This window comes from Lissotriton vulgaris, chromosome 11 (genome assembly GCF_964263255.1).
Source record: "Lissotriton vulgaris chromosome 11, aLisVul1.2, whole genome shotgun sequence".
Classification (NCBI taxonomy): Eukaryota; Metazoa; Chordata; class Amphibia; order Caudata; family Salamandridae; genus Lissotriton; species Lissotriton vulgaris.
This window is the reverse complement of record NC_141699.1, coordinates 950,666,057-950,682,715: the sequence shown is the minus strand read 5'-3', so window position 1 is coordinate 950,682,715 and position 16,659 is coordinate 950,666,057. Positions and strand designations below refer to the sequence as shown.

The following is a 16,659-nucleotide window of genomic DNA, read 5'->3' as shown; positions in this document are numbered from 1 at the left end:
TTATGGAAGCTAACCTTTTCTCTAATATCATGCCACTGACTTGTGGGGTGCTACAGGGCTCTTTGCTTAGCTAAACATTTTTGAACATCTACATGCGACCACTAGCACAAATAGTTCAAGAGTTCAGTATCTCTATGATTTCATATGCGGATGACACTCGGCTGATGGTCTCTGGGGACCTCAGAACTAATAGCGAATCTGATAGTTCAGCACCTTGCCTGGAAAGAGTTGTGGAGTGGATGACAAGCAGCTGTTTGGAGCTGAACAAGGACAAAAAGGAGCTGATGATGCTCAGAAATAATGCGGTCCCAAGGCCTCTGATCAGCTGGCCTAACTGTCTAAGTAGTCTACCAGTTCCGAACTGGACTATCAAAAATCTTGGCTTTTGGCTCGACAGGGAACTAACAATGGAGACCCAAGCTAAGAAACTCGCAGGCGCTTGTTTTGGTTTACTCAGAATGTTCTGCAAAATCCTGGAGCTTATCCCCGCACAACCCAGAAAGACAGTAATCCATTACCTGGGTACATCACATCTTGACTATGGCAACTCCCTCTACCAGGGGGCACCAAAATATGTCATCAGACAACTTCAGGCCATCCAGAATGCTGCAGTAAGACTGCTGTGTAGGGTCCCATTACAAGAACCAGCTAGTGAGCCTTTATGTCCCAAACAGAAGCCTTAGATTCTGCTCTGAATGGTTATTAAAACCAACCAGAATCAAGAGAACCAAATGGGGTGGTAGATCCTTGGTGCATCTGGCACCCAAGCTGTGGCATAAAGAATTTCCTAGCTAACCTAACGGAAAGTTTCAATTCTATTATGGACTCGGAGGTGAGGATTATGCTTTACTTTCTTTGCTTTATTCTGATAGCAGTCATTTTAAAACAGATAACCCAAACCACATTTCCCAAACAACCTCTGGATATTTTTTAAGAAAAAAAAACAAAGAAGGACAACATATCGATGAGTCCAGGGACCAATCACAGCGCTGGGTCCACTGTATAGTCCCTCTTCGTCCCATTGCTCAGGGACTAGGAAAAAAAACACAACCGTGTCTAAAACAAAACTTCTTTGCATACCAGTTAACAAGGCACTAAAAGACCATAATTCAAAACAGTGTGCCCCAAGATGAGGCATGACTCATTGATCCATGTTCTAGTCCAACCACTGCAAGAGATGCAATTACATTCATCAATGTAGGACAAAGGAAAATGTACTTACTTCCAACAGGCAGGTGTACTTGAAAGATGTCAAAGGGTGGGATAACCCTCGCTTCTGAGTCCTTAATAGATTTGAAACTTTCTGTTACGATAGTTAGGAAATTTTACATTCTATGTCAGAACCGGAGGCTTCGGATTATGCTACTTTAAAGCTTACTTGCCAACAAATGAGCCATGTCAATATTAGGCTCGAAATAAAACCTTTTGAAGGTTGAATCTGAGGAACAATCTGCTGCATTCATGATGTTCTCCAATCTTGCCCAAACGCGAACTCCTTTGAAGCCATCGCTCCCCGAGCTGAATGAGCTCTGAACTGTTGCAGACTAATGTCCACTTCTTGCATGACCCATCGCACCCATCGTGCGATCATCGGGGATGAAACTGCCCTGTGAGGTTTCCGGAGGGCAATCAATAGTTTTCTCTCCCCAGGGGTTCTGAGCAAAAAAGATATGTCCTCCTAGGCTTTCAAGCAGCGAACCACACACAGTTTAGGGGAGTCTGGGAACTCCAGATACTCGATTACTCTAGTGTGACACTTGGTTCGACATCGAATGGTAAATGACCGTGATCTCCAGGGCCCTGACATCTGAGACTCCTGCAGGAGATTAGACGAAGGAGCATTGCCAGCTTAGCCAAGAGTTCCTTTCTGGACAGGAATTCATTATATGGCCAAGACAAAAACCAGTTGAGCACCCTATTAACATCCCAAAACTCAGAGTAGCGTGGTTCAGGGGGAAGTGACAACCGGATCCCGTAAACAAAAGGGTGTTCCCAAACTGGTGCCCCTTGCACTGGAATATGCCCTGCCGAACTGGCAGATCGAAAAGTGTTACCTGAATGATAAGCTAAACCCTGTTGGCCTTAACTCGCCAGGAAATTCAAAATCTGGACTACCTCCGAGCCCACGAGATCACAACCCCGTCGCACACACCAATAACATCATCGTCGCCAGGCTGATCGATATCCTTGATGGTGCTATTTGCCCAGGCTTTTGATAAGTGGCCCTCAGCTAACTCCAAAAGGCCTGGGCTAGAGACCATCGACTCCTGTAATCCTTCATGCCATGACGTAGGGATCCGCTGAGTACTATTGGATGAGGAACCTGATCCGGACTGAGTTTTAACTCTGGAAAGTGGGGGAGTCGGATTAGAAAATCCCAAGAAAGTACCAGAAGATCTTGGAACCAGACTTGCGACCTCCAAATCAGTGTAATGAGAACTACTTGCGATTGCCGCCGTCTGATCTGGGCCGACACCCGGATGATCATCGCAAATGGCGGGAATGCATAAACTTGTTCCTGAAACCACTCTTGCAGGACACCATCCGTGGCTACCGCTAACGAATCTGGCCTCCAGCTGAAAAACCAAGGAACCTGGTGGTCCAGCCTGGAGGCGAAAAGATCCACAGAAAAAGGACCCCAAAGGTCCTGCACCATCGAAAAAACGTCCGGATGCAACTTCCACAGACTTGAATCTCTGAAGTGGTGCGATTGCCAATCTGCCAGCTGATTCTCCCGTCCAGGAAGATACTCTGCCATGAGCGAAATGTGATGTGCTAGGCAAGATTGCCATAGATTTGTCGCAAGATCGGGCAGCACCTTCGATCGGGCGCCCCCCAGGTGGTTGATATACCTGACCGCTGATACATTGTCCATTTTCAACAGGACACAGGATTGAACCTGATCTTTGGTCCAGCACCTCACAGCGAAATACCCTGCCAGCGGTTCCAGACAGTTGATATGCAGGGTCTGTTATTGTGGAGACCATGATCCTCCTGTGGAAAATTTTCCACACCTGGTGCCCCAACCTGACCTGCTGACCTCTGGGGCCGAGCCGAAAATCACTCTCCCATTCGAGGCTTCCATGTGAGAGAGCCACCAACAAATCTCTTCCCTTGCCTCCTCTGACAGGGAAACTGGATGGGAATAAGGCAGTCCTTTCCGCAAATGTTTCGCTTTTAGGCATTGCAAGGCCCGATAATGCAACGGTCCCAGAAATATCCCTTGAATAGAGGCCACCAGAAGCCCCACCACGCGGGCAAGCTGTCGAAGCGGCACCCTTCCCTTCGGTAAGGTCCGACAAAACTTGTGGCAAATCTTTGTCAGTTTGCGTGATAGAAGGCTGAGAGTTGCCTATGACGAAACCCAAGAAGGTCACCCTCTGAGCCGGTACTAAGTGATTTTTTGGTGTTTATCACAAACCCCAGATTTTCTAGGAGACGGACTGCCTGCTACAACTGCTCCCGAAATACATGTGGATCTTGGACCAACAGAAGTATATCGTCTAAGTACACAATGAGACGAGTTCCCAGCGCCTGGAGGTACTCCATGACTGGTCTGAGCACCTTCGTGAAGCACCAGGGAGCGGAGGAAAGCCTGAAAGGAAGAGTGGTGTATTGGTATACGTGTTGTCGCCAGAGAAACTGAAGGAATCGCCCGTGAGGTGGAAAAATAGGAATGGCCAAGTAGGCATCTCTTAAATCCAAACGGACCATCCAGTCTACCGGACACAGAATGTCTCTAAAGAGGTGAATGCCCTCCATTTTGAAATGGTGGTATACAAGCCATTGGTTGAAGTCGCCGAGATTTAGGACCAGACGCTGCCATCCATCCGTTTTGTCCACTAAGAACATGTTGCTGAGAAAACCCTTTGAATACAAGACGGTGCGGCAGATTGCCCCTTTCTCCAACAGCACGGAAACCTCTTTGTCGATCAGTTCTGCCTCTTGGTGCAAAAATGTAATAGATCTGGGGCATATGGTCTGCTCGGGGTTGCCGCAAAACTCTATCTGAAAACCCTGCACCGTTTGCAACACCCAAGCATCGGACGTGACAGTCTCCCACACACTCACAAAGTTGGCCAGTCAGCCGCCTACTTGCACCAGGGACTCTGTAGAGACACTTACCAGCAGTAGAGGAGTTGTCCCCTCCTCTGAAGTCACGACCTCTGGATCTGCGTCCACTTGAAGGTTAGAAGTTATTGTACCGGTTCTTGTTCTTATACTGCCCTTGCCTGGAGCCTTGCCCCCTGGAGTTCTTGGGGGCCTGGCCTGTCAAGCGGCCTCTGCCTTGACCGGTTCCATGGAAAACCCGGGAAGAAAAAACCTTCTTGATGGAAGATTGCGCTTTATCAAGCGACGCAAAAATATTCACACACCCTTACGTTTTTTAATAAATGGTTCGCCAAAACAAACCTCCCTGGGCTACCGTCGTGCTTCTGAATCGGCCAAATCTCCTAGTTCCTGATCGACCTTAATGAGGAAGGCCCTCCTCCGCTCTGTCGAGAGTGCGCAGTTGGCGTTCCCCAAGAAGACTACCGCCCATTGTGCCCTGGGGATCTGGGGATATGAGGGCACCTGAACTTTGTCATCCGCTGCCATGTCAAGGATCATGGTGAGCAGACCCAGGGCATCCAGAAGCTTGTCCTGGCACGCCCTCCAGTATCGATTTATACCATTCTTGGGGTCCTTAATAAATTTGGCCTAAAATGTCACCATTCTGGGGTCCAACTCTGGGGTCAGCGCAACTTTCCTGTCTAGGGAGGGTCGTGGACACTCTGACCGAAGGCGACTACGTGCGTCTTTTCCCATGGGGGTACGAATCCTACTCGCCATGTAGCCCGCTACCTTTGTGGAAGGTGTCCATTCAGATGAGCGGGGTGCATGAGCAATTCAGGGTCCAACATATCTGAGCTGCCCCTTTCTCCTTGAGGCTCAGAAGTCCCTGCACTCGCTGCCGAGGCCATGGTCTAGACGGCCCAGGGTCCTCATCCGTGTCACCTTGGGTGTTATCCCCAAACCCTTGGGACGGACTAACTGGGTTAGTGGGTGTAGGGGATGGAGTGAGGTCAAATGGGGCACCTGGGGTGGGTTCTGAGCTAAGAAGACCTCCCTTAAACACTCAAAAGCATCCTGGTCCACTGAGTTCACCTTGGGACGTTTGGGTGGTATTGGATCCCCCCCCGCGCACCTGGCGCCATGCTAGGTGGATTGGAAGCCGGAGGGGCCCACCTAACGCACTCCCGCTCAATCCTTTGGGCGCCAAACGCTCCTCCATGGGAGCCATCACTTCCTCAACTGCCCTTTAAATTGACGCATCGACTGTGTCGTAAAATTTATCGTCCCTCGGCAGTTGGGCTAGGGGATCCTCCTCCCACTGCATGTCGGCCTGTCAGTCTGTAGGCTCTGCCTCCTGGAGCACTTTTTTTTATTTGCCAGTGGTTACCTCCACAGCGTGACAGACTGCTCTCAAAAGGCTGGGGACCAGCTAATAACACCAGGGCATAGCCCCAGTTAAGTACAAATATACAAGATCTATATCTCTTGGACACTTCCCTGCATGAAAAATTATTTTACAGACCTAATTATCCTCCTGGGAACGGGTCTCCGCAGGCCAGACTTCAGCCTGCTCAACAATGTAGTTTGTTCAACAAGTTTTCAAAATACACCCACCGGGCATCAAGGAAAAAAAATGCCACACACACACACCAACGCGGAGATTAGTCTCTGAGCGTCAATTGCTCTTTTGTACAGACCCTCTAATGAGGACGTCTCCCTCCAGGGGTGGCGGAGGCAGCAGGCAACGGCAGGCGGACGCAAATTCCAAATTCTGCGCGTCGTTGCCACTGAGACGTTGACGCGCTTTGCGCACCCCACAGTGCTCCCTAGTGGCTGGAGGTTAAGGCCACGCTCCGCCGCAGGGGCTTGGCACCACCGTATCGCGTAGGCCCGACAGCGGACCTTCGAGCTGCTACCTGAAAGGAAAGTGCCTGTCAGCGCGCACACGCCGCACTGCAAATCAGGTGAGGAAAACAACGGCGCGTAGGCCCGCAACTCGGAACCACTCTGCGCACAAATCAAATTAGCAAAAACATTGAATTAATGACACATAAATAACAATGCCGGCAATAATAATCTTTATACCAACATTGTAGAGAACGTGTCACGCAGTCGGAGGGGGTAAAACACGGCCCGCAACTGCATTGAAAACGACATATCAATTGAGGCAAAACGTGAAGGGAACTAGAAAAATACTCCTCTCCTGGCTGCGAGCAGCAAAAAAGAGGAGTTGCAATGTGACGAAGAGGAACTATGCAGTGGACCAAGCGTAGTGATCGGTCCATGGACTCGTGGATATGTTGTCCCTTCTTTGTTTCTTTTTGTTAACCAATTTTCCGAGGTTGTTTGGAAAATGTGGTTTGGTTATCTGTTTTAAAATGTCTGTTATCAGAATAAAGCAAAGAAAGTAAAGTATAATTCTAAGCCTCCGGTCCTGACCTAGAATTCTCTTCCACGTGAATTTAGATTTCTGGAAACTGAATCAATTTTCCGAAAAAAGATTAAAACCTGTTTTTTTCTTCAGTACCACTGATAGAGCGCGCAGGTCACCCGGCCCTACAGACTGCCAGATTATAACGCACTTGGGCCCATGTACACGTTTCAAACCCCAATTTACAAGTCGGGTGATTCTACACGCTACTATCAGTATTGTGAGTGTGTCTCCGGTGACACTTCTAACAAGATAGCCGACTTACCACAGGTACCTATTCCTCCTGATGGATCAGGAGCTCGAGGGTAGGTGATAACACTTCAAAATACAACATTTATTTATTCACTCAACCTTTGATGTACCTTTCGAAAAGATCACAGACACCTTAGGTATTTTAAGGGTTTTATGTAAAGTAATTTCAGAGAGATAGAATTATGAGACAGATGCTGATAATAACATTAATAAGCAATATCAAGAAGATAAAATAGCTATGCAAGAAGGCTAACACCATTTAAGGGGGACGGAGTTTCTAAAGGGTGTGGATAACAGGGAACATGCTATTCAAATTTAGACTTAAACTAGGGATGACAAGTTTAAACCACACCAATCAGTGAATTTCTATAGCCTATATGTAATCCAGCCCTACTCCTATTCTGTCTAACTAAAGTCTTATTGCAATTTCTAAAGTTCACCACACATTTATAATTCAAGAGAACAGTTCAAAATACCTCCTAAGGGAAGGGAAAAAATAGGAACATACTATTTAAACAGTTTGCAAATGCATCAGAGGAAAGATCAGAGCAAAATCAGGTGCATAGAGGCTTTATTAAGAGTAAAAGATAGGAGTAGAAGGACGGACACCCACAGGTAATATTTACCTAGGCAAGAATGAAGACTAACCCTGGCCACGGGTCAGTTTCGGGAAGGACGAGGACAAGGACCCTCAAAGATTTAGGATACCAGTAGGTGAGCAGGTAGCAGCTCACGGAAAACCAGGACAGGATACCCCTCAGATTCTGGGTCAGGACTGGGCTCACCAAAGGGCACGACCAACCCCCCCGGCTTCGGATGCAACGCCTGCGTTACCCCCTCACTGCACGGAATCCGCCAATAACACCGATTGGGTTCTCTAATCCCCAGCCAAAGTGTTTCGCCAGTACTTAAGACTATTTCCACCCCTTGGAGTTTTGTGGAAAATTCGGACAGAGGGCTCCGCAGCTCTCTGTATCAATCACCTATAGAGTCGTGGGGTCAGTGACAGGTCTGCTACTCGGACAAGTCGGACAATTTCTCTCTAACTGACTAGGCTAGTTATACTCTTCTGGGGTTCCCAGACCACCCACAAATGTTGCAAAAATAGGGTCTCAACTTGCGATTGGTCAGGAGAAATGATTAGGTCACCTTTACCTCCCAAATTCTACGTTCCCACAATGAATATTCATTTTTAATACCCGCCCCCCAGAGTTCAGGTTCCCAGGCATAGGAATATGGAAAAACAATGGGTGAATACAGCAGTTTGATACAATGTTGCATGTTTCAAGGTAAATGTCAGCATCTTTGACAGGCCTAGGTAGCTTCTCATGCACATCTTGCTTCAGGAGCCAGCTGGCTGGGTTTTGCTTCTGCGCAGTTGTGGGTTTTCCCTCGTCATGTGACAGGGTCGGAACGGGTTACAATATGGAGTCTGGTACACGTACCCAGGCCAGTGTAGGTGCAGTACATGAAAAGTAAGCGAAAACAAATTAATATCACAGCAAAACAAAACACACTGTACACCATGTTTTCCTACTCTGCACCCCTTACTTTATAATAACTATAGCGATTAATAATTAGTGCGAGAATAGACAGAAAGGTGACGCAGCATTGGCAAGCGCAGAGCATGATTAGAACAAGCGGGCAGGTCAGCTACAATGCGCATGAGCGGACTCTTTCCCTCCAAATCTGAGAGTGCGTCATATCACATGGGTATGACTGACGCATGCGCAGACTGAATTTCTGCGAAGCGGCCATTTTTAGAATACGCAAGCGGTGTTACTGTTAGTAAACACATAGGCAAGCGTCTCTGGGACACCCGCGTGTACTGGAAAAGTGGGATATTAATGACGAACAAGGCGGTTTAGTATTATTACAAGTGTACTTGAGGTTCATATATAGAGCAGGTTGCGTTAGGCGCAAACTTATCCAGTATTAGGGGTGTCTTTCATAGATTCACATGCCTGAATCATTCCCCGTCGTCGAGACGGGAGCCTCCGGTAAATAAAAAAGTAATGTCCATAGACATACATAGAGAGAAAGGGTCCAAGGGTCTCCCCTTAGTAGCCTTTCCTTGTCCTTATGTAAAAAGGACCAAACTGACATAGTCAGCCAATCAGCTCCGACCTCCCTCTAGAACCTTCCTGGGAGGAGCCTCAGTCCCTCAGATTTTCTACCGCACGTTGTGCTAGGGAGTCTCCTGCCTGAGCTCTCCTCAGGATTACTCTAATTTCACCAAACTTTCTTTGAAAGTGTTCTCTGGAAACTCAAAACTCTTCAAGGACTTCTTCAGCACACTATCACTGAAGTAAGTGTGTGTTTCTCCTGCTCTTTCCATGTCTGACTCGGGGAAGAACGCCCTGTTCAGGGCCTGCTCTTCCTGCAGCAAGAAAAGAATACATGTGGATGATAAGCACGACCTGTGCTTGTATTGCCTTTACCCGGACCATAATTCGGAGAAATGCGCAATCTGTCGGTCTTTTCCAAAAAAGACTGTGAGAGACAGGGAAGGTCGCCTTCTGATTTGGCTGGACAGGCTTAAAAACAGAGACAATCTGGACTCCTCTGTGAGCAGCGTTTCCAGGACATCTGCTGCCTCAAACAAGAGGCCAAGGGAAGCTTCCCCGGGCCCCTCAGACACTCCTCCTACGAAGACTCACAAAAAGTCTTCAGAGGCGAGATCTGCGTCATCTTCAGTGTCTGCTAAAGAGGATAAAACCTTTAAAATGCCTGCTCCGTCCTCCAGACAAAGCCAGAGGACTACTTCAGTCAAAACCACCGTCTCTACCACGTCAGCGTCGTCGCCCTCAGCATCGTCGACGATGACTACGTCCTCCTCCTCTTCAGGTAGACCTGTTTCTTCAATTGTTCCACTAACATCGTCGTCGACGACGAAGACCATGTCGACAACGAAAACTACATCATCGTCGACGCCGTCACCGGCGACGAGCCCATCGTCGTCAAAACCGGCGACGACCAGAGTGTCGACGAGAGTCTCGTCGACGAGACCATCGTCTACGAAGGTACCGTCGATGAAGACCACGACTTCGCAATCGTCGACGACCAAGATCCCTTCGTCCACCTCACCGTCGACGAAGACCTCGTCGACGACCCCGTCGACGAGAGACTCGTCGTCTACGACCCCATCGACGAAGACCCCGTCGACGAAGACCCCGTCGACGAAGACCCCGTCGACGAAGACCCCGTCGACGACGGCCCCGTCGACGACGACACCAAAGGCTCTGTCGACGGACTCGACGACGACACCGTCGACGGGCGACTCGTCGTCCAATGAACCATGGAAAAAATCAAAACTGGTGGAGGCACCGTCCATGATGCTGCCACCGTCGACGACCCCCTCGACGACGACCAGCTCTACCATACGGTCTGGTAAACCAAGCAAACCACTAATTACCCCGGAAACGACGTCTCCGAGCAAGGTGGACAAGCAACCACCTCAAGAAATTTTCCAAAGCGAGGAATCCGAAGAGGATGACCATCTGGATCCCGCTACTTCGGTCTCAGAACTTCACATAAAATGTCAAAGCACTGATGAGGAACTGGAGGACTTCACCTACCAGGAACACTCCGTCCAGGCCAGTGTCCGCACTGAAGTCACCCCCATGATATGCTTACCAGCGACACTGGTGGATGACTTACGACTTCTTGTACAAGACTACAAGCAACGCTTTCCGGAGGCTAACAGAGGTGGCCAAGCGCCTAAGAGTCCCGCACCAGGGGACAAGGGAGATCAGACACCTCCAGCTCAAGGACAGGTGTCCGCACCGGAACGCACTCACCTTCACCACCAAACCCACCACGACGCCCAGCCTCAAGTGGGGGTTTCTTCGGACGATGAGGAGGAAGAGGAAGAACTGGAGGAGGGAGAGGTCCAGGAGGTTCACTCGGACCACTCGGACCAGGATGAAGAGGATGAATATATAGCATCATCCCCAGCCTCACCACAACCACGCCAAGCGGACTCCCCCCCGGTGGACATTGCTGGCTTCCACAAGCTGGTGGAGAGAGCGGCGAAGAGATTCCACATGGTGGTGGAATCCACGGAAACTGACTGTTTCCTGCACGACTTTAAGGAGCAGACTCAGAAATCTACAAAAGCTGTTCCGATCATAGAATTTTTGTGGGAACAAGGAAAGAAGTTAATGCTAACTCCTGCTTCTGTGCCGGCGGTGGTCCCACGCCTAGATAAGAAATACAGAGCACCACTCACTGCGGCGGCTTGCCTTAATGGTCACCCCAAACCGGACTCGGTAGTGACGCAGGCGGCCCAGAAACACTCCCGCAACCCTTCCTCACCACTGTCCGCTCCCCCGGACAAAGAGGGCAGAAAACTTGACACGATTGGGAAACGTTTCACATCCACATCCGCCATGTCCATCAAGGTGGCCAACTCCATTGCCTTGCTGGGGCGTTACAATCGCCAGCTGTGGGAGGACATTGCCCCTTACATGAAGGAACTGCCTGATGACGTCCAGGGTGAGGTGAAAGCGCTCCTCGCGGAGGGTCAATCTTCTGCAGCGGAACTCATAGACTGTGCTATTGACGCAGCCATGACAGGCTTCCGTCAACTTGCGGGAGCTGCTGTACTGAGACGCCAGGGATGGCTAAGAGCGACTTCATTCCGCCAAGAAGTCCAAACAAAGGTTCTGGACATGCCCTTCGACGGCCAGCACCTGTTTGGAGAAAAGGTCGACGAGGCTCTACAGGCCATTAAGAAGGACACAGACACGGCAAGGGCACTGGGCTCTCTGCAGTCTAGAAACCAGTCCTTTCGGGGCAACAGGCCCAGAGGTCAGTCCTCCTATCGAGGCTCATATCAAAACAGGTCCTCGTCCTCGTTCTCCTACAATCACAAGGGCCAGTACCAAAACAAACAACAGCAAGGCCGTCAATCTTCATTCGGAAGATCAACCTACAGAGGTAAAAATACCAAGAGGGGCGCTGGCGGCCGCCAGTGACCGACTACTCCAGCCAGTCCAAACACCATATCCATCCTTTCAAATTGGAGGAAAGCTGACCCATTTCCTCCACAATTGGCAGTACATCACCACGGACCGGTGGGTTCTTCAAATTATTCGATTCGGCCACTCTCTCGAATTCACCTCCATCCCTCCCAATACCCCTTCACGCAGACGGACACACAAACATCCACGCCTGCTTCTGAAGGAACTTTCGACAATGCTACAAAAAGGAGCAATCGAAAGGGTTCCGGCATCCTCAAAGGGGAAAGGATTTTACTCCCACTTCTTTCTTGTACAACAAAAAGAAAACAAGTGGAGACCCATCCTGGATCTACGGGGACTCAACACCTTCCTGCGGAGCCAATCGTTCAGGATGGTGACGATTCAAGAAATCCTGGGCATTCTAGAGAAAGGAGATTTCATGGTATCACTGGATCTCCAGGATGCATACTACCACATCCCCATCCTCAAAAATCACCGGCAATTCCTAAGATTCGAGGTGGCGGGCCGTCACTATCAGTTCAAAGTCCTGCCGTTCGGCCTCAAGTCCGCACCGCGCATTTTCACGAAATGCCTTGCGCCAGTGGCAGCCTTCCTGCGTCAACTGGGCCACCAAGTCTTCCCCTACCTAGACGACTGGCTGGTGAAAGCACCCTCACCTGGGAACGCAATCACGTCCTCCAACGCCTGCACCAATCTCTTTCAAAATCTGGGATTGACGCTCAACCTCAAAAAATCATGCATGGTCCCCGCAACAAAGATTACCTTCCTAGGGGCCATGTTGGACACGGTGTGCACAAAAGCCTTCCCCTCAAAAGAGAGGACAGACAAGATCTTATCTCTGTCCACGGCTGTGGCGAAGACAACGCACCTGAAAGTTCGGACTTACACCTCCCTCCTGGGGATGATGTCTTCCTGCATACTCCTCATTCCGCACTGCAGGCTCAGAATGCGGCCCTTACAGGAGGCACTCGCGAGCCAATGGACCCAAAGCACTGGCTCCTTCGAGGACATACTTCGGGTCACACCAAAAATTTCCAAAGCTCTACAATGGTGGACACATCGCCGGAATCTAACAGTGGGCTTACCGTTTCTCCTCCCAGCATCACCGCTGGTGATAACAACGGACGCCTCCCTAGAAGGATGGGGCGCGGTGCTCCAGGACCTACAGATCAGCGGCAAATGGGACTCTCACGAGCAATCCCTCCATATAAACCTCTTGGAACTAAGGGCAGTGTATCTGGCTCTTCAAGCCTTCTTACCCCGCATCCAGAAATCCCCGGTGCTCGTCAGGACAGACAACACCACGACGATGCACTATCTAAACAAACAAGGGGGAACACGTTCGCTATCGCTCTCACGCGAATCACAGACGATCTGGAACTGGCTGGTGCTGCACGAAATCCAACTCAAAGCAGAATACGTCCCAGGAAAGGACAATACCATCGCGGACGCCCTGAGCAGGCAAAAGTCCCTCTCCCACGAGTGGGAACTATCGGACAGCGCCCTCACTCACATCTTCTCTCTTTGGGGAGTACCAAACATCGACCTCTTTGCCACCAAGAGGAACGCCAAAAAGCCTGTGCTACGCAAGTTGGCATCCCCAACCAGGATCACTAGGAAATGCGTTTTCCATCGGATGGTACAGCGTCTTTGCATACGCCTTTCCTCCATTCCCGATGATTCCACGGCTCCTCAGGAAGATGAAGGCGGAACCTTGCACCCTGATCCTGATTGCCCCGTACTGGCCGAGGCAACACTGGTTCTCGGATCTGCTTCGACTGTCCATCAGATCACCGATTCGCCTGAACCAACACCCGGCCCTTCTGACGATGTCCAACGGGCAAGTGCAGCACCCGAACCTCCAATCGCTCAAATTATCAGCCTGGCTCCTGAGCACAGAGAGTTCGGTGGCCTGAATATCCCACAGGACTGCAGGGATGTACTAGCCAAAGCAAGGGCAGACAGTACGAACAAGACCTACTGTCTCAAATGGAAGAGGTTCTGCATATGGTGTTCAGACCAGGGCCTACGGCCCCTCGCCATCACACCTGAACAGATATTACCATACCTCCTGCATTTGGCCCAGTCGGGACTGGCGCATACGTCCATCAAAGTTCACCTGGCAGCAATCTCGAGGTTCACCAGAACGGTCACAGGACCTTCCCTGTGGTCTAGTCGACTGGTCAAACAATTCCTCAAAGGGCTATACAGATCCTTCCCGAGACCTCGGAAAGTACCTCCCACGTGGCAACTTAACCTGGTACTCAACCAGCTCATGCGTCACCCGTTTGAGCCCATTCACAGGGCATCTCTTCAACACCTCTCATGGAAAACAGCGCTCTTGCTCGCTCTAACTTCGGCCAGAAGGGTTAGCGAACTGCAAGCCTTGTCCATTCAGGAACCATATCTGCAATTCAGACATGATAGGGTGATACTTCGACCAAACCCTAAGTTCATTCCTAAGGTGCCCTCGGACTTCCATCTCAACGAACCATTAGTCCTTAGGTCATTCTTTGCCAACCCTTCCACGGCAGCGGAAAGGTCGCTGCATTCTTTGGACCTTATGAGGTGCCTAAAATTCTACCTGGACAAGACTAAGGATCTCAGGAAATCCTCACAGCTGTTCGTGGCATACAGCAGGCCACGAATGGGCCTACCCCTCACGAAGCAGAGTATCTCCAGATGGATCTCCTCGGCGATTTCCTTCTGCCACGAAAAGGCCGGCCGGCCTTTGAATGACCGTGTTCTGGCTCACTCAACCAGAGCGATGTCTACGTCGGCAGCACTGTTTGCTGGAGTGCCGATCCTGGACATCTGCAGAGCGGCGACCTGGAAGTCACCGCATACTTTCTCCAGACACTACTGCCTGGATATCGAACTCCAGAAGGATGCGGCAGTGGGCCAGGCGGTGCTTCGCCATCTCTTTCAGTAAGGTGAGCCTTCCTACATCCCGCCTTCCAGGTATGCACATTATTGCTCTGATGATATTCTGTCTAAGCTGTCTCTTTATTGTATGATATTATATGCTGTATCTACTATGACGGCAGAGCAACTCTGTTTTACAAATGTGCTACTATGATTGCTAGCTACTCTGATTCAGGCATGTGAATCTATGAAAGACACCCCTAATACTGGATAAGAAATGCGTTACTTACCTGTAACAGCAGTTATCCAGTATTGGTGTCTTTCATAGATTCACATGCAACCCTCCCGCCTCCCCTGGAAGGACTCACTTCCCTCTCGGAACTATATTACGCCAAACCTAGCTGGGTGCGTACGAAAATCTGAGGGACTGAGGCTCCTCCCAGGAAGGTTCTAGAGGGAGGTCGGAGCTGATTGGCTGACTATGTCAGTTTGGTCCTTTTTACATAAGGACAAGGAAAGGCTACTAAGGGGAGACCCTTGGACCCTTTCTCTCTATGTATGTCTATGGACATTACTTTTTTATTTACCGGAGGCTCCCGTCTCGACGACGGGGAATGATTCAGGCATGTGAATCTATGAAAGACACCAATACTGGATAACTGCTGTTACAGGTAAGTAACGCATTTCTTCCACTCCATCACCACTAAACCCCCTTTAACTTCTGTATCTTATCTGTCTCCCATAACTGGGGAGTCCTGGGCAGCTACGTGCTCTATAAATCCTTTAAACATAAACAAACGTAGTCCATGACTCAATTCAAGTCAAATAATCCTAGGCCGTAGTGAACAGCAGTGGTTGAAGAGAGATGCCATATTTATCATTGAGAGTAACCTCTATGTTTGCAATGTAAGCAAGTCATTCACTGAAGTTTGGGGCTGAATGACCAATGTTTCCTCATGGCAGCTTTTCAGTAACAGTATTTTTTCCCCTTGTAACTTTGTGAGATGCAACATGAAAATTATGTTTTTGTTACTCTCCTGCTGTATTAAACTTGCTCTATGTCTGTCCTTGAGCATGGTACTTGTCTGCTCTCCTCCTTGGGCTCCCTGCGTTTTGCTTTTGGTCTTTTACCCTCTGCTACACATCAGTTTATTTCTCATTGAGTCATCCTTCTATTCCTCTATCCTTGCCAAGATGTTTCTAAGTTTCCCTCTTTCTTACAGCCCCATTGCAGTTCCTTTTCTCTTTCAGTTTTCTGTCTCTGTCCAGATGACACTCCCTATGTCCTTTTACTCATGCTTCTTGTACTTACTTCCACAGCGACCAGCTCCTTCCATGTTCATTAATTTTCTGCTTCCCATTAATATTTTATACTGTCCAGCTTTATGGCCTGTGCAGCAAAAAATGAAGGTCCTAAAGTCGACGGGTGATCCGTGTAGCATGTGCGACACCTCTCCTATCAGAAAATGTTTTTAAAAGACAGAATGTCAATTGGGAAGGCTTCTATGATCTTTCTATTTTTCTTTTCCTAGTAAGGTCAGTAATATTCAATTGTTTGAGCACCTGATCTCACAAAACAGCATTACTACCATGCATGTATATTCGGAACCAATTTCAGATGAAGGGATGTTTTTCTTTATATATGTCTAACTTGAGAGCCATTCTAAACTGATGTTAGCTCTAGGAAATCCAGGTGATGTGAAACCTACAACATTAGTATGGGACCTTTTCAGAATGATACTCCGCCAACAAGCCTCTACGATCGGCAAATACCAATCTGATGCCTGTGGTTAGAATTAAAAAAATTAAATAGAGTGGGAGAAGTTTTAGTTACAACACTTCAAAGGAATGGAACTCTCTCCCACTACATCTTAGGAAAATTCCCTCTCTTCTTGAGTTCAGAAAGCAACTAAAGACATGGCTCTTTTAGGAACAGTGGTCTGAAACACAGTATGGAGAACCAGAAACGCCAAGACACCTAAGGGTATACGTGCGCTATACAAGTCATAATAACATAACATAACATACAACACTTCTCAGCTGTACATCTTTAAGGTTGTAATTCATTTC

The 16,659-nt window shown here is 49.0% G+C and overlaps 1 protein-coding gene across 2 annotated transcripts in view; it reads left to right on the top strand.

Annotated features, from left to right (window-relative positions):
• Nucleotides 1–16,659, top strand: part of DHX36 (DEAH-box helicase 36) — a 378,110-nt gene that overhangs the window by 45,642 nt on the left and 315,809 nt on the right. The window lies entirely within an intron of this gene.